Here is a 3,352-nt window from a genome sequence, read left to right as displayed (position 1 = left end):
TAAGCCAATCCAAGGCATTTGGACTTGATCCTAGAAGCAATATTAAACTGGCAAAGGAAATAAGATTGCATAATGGCAGGGGTGACCGCAGAGTCATGGGAAGGATCTAGCAGCCCTGGGTTAATCATCTGAACCACAAAATAACCCCCAGCCAGAAAACGAAATCTGAGCATTTAAAGATACAATTTCCTATTGAAGGTAACTTTTTCAGAACTCCTACTGCCTAAGGATTTAGACTTGAGATCTCTACTAAACAAACAGCAAAGAAGTGCCTAGGACAGAGGCTTGCACATGATAAGCATTCAGTAAATCACCACCAAATTCAATAGAATAAGAGATGAGGCTTGATAAGAAAGAAAATTTATTAAGAAGCCACCAGGGCTGAGTGATAAAAGGCCCACGGAGAGTCATTACCTCCTTGGTGCTTATGGTAAGTAAAGGAAAATCCTATACTCAGGCAGTTGAAAGAAAATCATGTTCAAAATCCCCTGCTTAAAATTCTCAAGTGGATCCCCTGCAGCAATCAGGATTAAGTCCAAATTCATTCGTTAGGTCTAAAAAGGTTTCCATGATCTGGCCCCCACCCTGCTTTGCCTGCCTGCTTTCCTAATATTCCTTAACACAAAGCCTCTACTATAACTAGATGGTCCCCTAAACACACACTGGAGAAATGTCAATCCTAGTCTGACCACAGACATGCTCTGTAATCTGGATAGTCTTGATTTTTCTCCAAGTAATGCTGTGTGGATTCCTATGATAACCAATTATTACAGCGGTCCTTTAAAATGCAAACTGAGAATCACAGTATCTAGTGTGGTGACGGTTAGCCTTTCGGACTAAGCCAACACTTGGATCCATTCTTATATAAACAACTCAGTTTGCCCAGTCCTAATGAATGAGTAATGTCTCAATGCCAGAGGCAAAGCCTGCCTTACTCTTTAAATTCCAAAGGACAGAATTACAAATGGGCAGAGCCCTTGGTACACCTGCTACAGCATGCATACATGATCAGAATCAATTTTAATGACTATGCGTGTGTGTGCACTTATCCCTTGGAAGACAACCATGCAGAAGGATGCCTGAGCTGGAAATAAGTCTGCAGTTATTTTAATGATTTGGAAACTATCCATTAATTTGAAATGTTCCAAGTAAAGCTTTTAGGCTATATTTATGGTATCTCAAACTACCCCCATAACAAGTCAACTATTTAGCTCTTAAGTTAAATTTTAAGACAGTTTTAACACTTTTTAATTGAGCACCCACTATGTGCCAAGTGCTTTTATATAGGTCATTTCTTTAGCACAAAATTATCTCACAGTTATGGATTAGCAACTCCACTTTTAGATATGTGCTTATTTCTTTTCATTAAATCAATTTTTCTTTAAGCAGTAGTAACATTTAATCAAACCATAGAACTGAGTTGGAATAATTCTCACATCCATCTACTTCGCTCTTTCCCCACAGCCATCATACTAATAATCACAAGTGACCATCGTTCATCTAAAATATTCCAACAGTCTCCTCTGGACACAGTCAGCTTCCATTCTTGCCCCCTCCAATCTATTCTATACAGAATAGCAAGAATCATCATCTTCAAAGGTAAATCACATCACTTAATCTCCTATTAAGAAATATCCGCTGTCCTCCCACTCCACGTTTGTATACTCGAAAGTTGCTGAAAGAGTAGACCTTAAATATTTTCACCACACACACAAGAAAGGTAATTATGTGAGGTGATGGAGGTGTAAACCAACCCTCTTACGGTAATCATTCTGCAACATATACATGTGTCAAATCATCACGTTGTACACATTAACACAATGTTGCTCGTTAATTGTATTTCAACTAAGCTGCCAAACTCCTTACTGTGCCCTTGAAGCCCTACATGGTCTTCCCTAAGCTCTAGGATTTCTGTGCTCAAAGCCTAAAGTGCTAGGGCTAAGTTGGTTGCATAACACACTGGGACTGGGGCCTAAACATCCAAATCAAAGTAAAATAGAGTATCTGCAAAAGCCCCACAAAGAGATGTTGGAAAGGGGTGTCATAAGCAAATGCCCACAGACTGGTCATTGCTAATGGGTATATCACCTTTAGAGAATTAGAAATGAATGAAAGATATCCACTTAAGACAAGAGATTACCTATTATTTTGCCTTGATAGTATCTTCAGATTTGCTACAATTGAACCACTCTACCATGTTCTAGATCCCATTCCATTTTACCGGCTCAAGAATTTCAAACCTACAATTCTACCAGATTATACTTATCTGCAAACAAACATGACATAGTGTCTCCTATCTTAAAAAATTAAAAACCAAACCTAACCTTACATACCCACATATATAATTTATAAATAAATACATTACAGGATTTATATATATATATATATATATATAAAATGTTCAATTGCCCTAATCAATTTCCCATCACCATTTCTTCAAAGAGTTGTGTATCTGTCTATTTCTGCTCCTTCACATTCCATTCTCTGTTCAAAGCACACCATTCAGGCTTATGTCAACTCTATATGAAACGGCTATGTTAAAGTCACCAATGACATCCACGTAGTGAAATCCAGTGGTCACTTTTGCTCCTAGCATTTGGCATAGATTGCCACTCTCCTCTCCTTAAAACACTTTTTTGTTTGCCTTCCTTAATACTGTGCCCTTGGCTTTCCTCCTGCTGGTTGCTTCTACTCAGTCTCTACTGCTGGATACTCCTCTGCTACACATCTCTTGAAGTTACAGTGTGCGAAGGCTCAGACATAGGCACCATTCTCTAATATAGCTATGCTCCTCCTAGGCAGTCTTATGCAATCCCATGGATTTAAATATCATCAGTGTACTGAGCATTGGCAAATCTGTATCTCTACCCCGAAACCACTACCTGACATTTGCATATAAGATAGGCATCTCAAACAAAATGTCCACAAAGAGCTACCAATTTCCCTCCATTCCTTCCCCCCTCTTTCCAAATTCTTCACTATTCTTCCCCATTTTAGAAAGCAGCATTGTCAAATATACACAATGGCCAATCAAAAATCTAGAAGTCAGGGTGCCTGGGTGACTCAGTCGGTTGAGCGACTGACTCTTGATTTCGGCTCAGGTCATGATCTCAGGGTCCTGAGACTGAGCCCCATGTGGAGTTCCACACTCAGTGGGGAGCCGGCTTGAGAGTCTCTCTCTATCCCATTGCCCCTCCCCCCAGCTCTAAAATACGTACATAAATCTTTTAAAGAAAAATCTAGGACTCATCCCATAGCCACACTTTCCTTCATCACCCCCTAAAATCTAGCCCATGAACAAGTCCTGTTGATTCTACTTTTTGGAGCTTATTTTTTTTTAAGATTTTATTTA

The sequence above is a fragment of the Callorhinus ursinus genome, unplaced genomic scaffold (genome assembly GCF_003265705.2).
Source record: "Callorhinus ursinus isolate GAN/ISIS: 27379988/994484 unplaced genomic scaffold, GSC_fseal_2.0 scaffold33, whole genome shotgun sequence".
Lineage (NCBI taxonomy): Eukaryota > Metazoa > Chordata > Mammalia > Carnivora > Otariidae > Callorhinus > Callorhinus ursinus.
The sequence above is the reverse complement of the archived record's forward strand: the minus strand, read 5'-3'. Positions refer to the sequence as shown.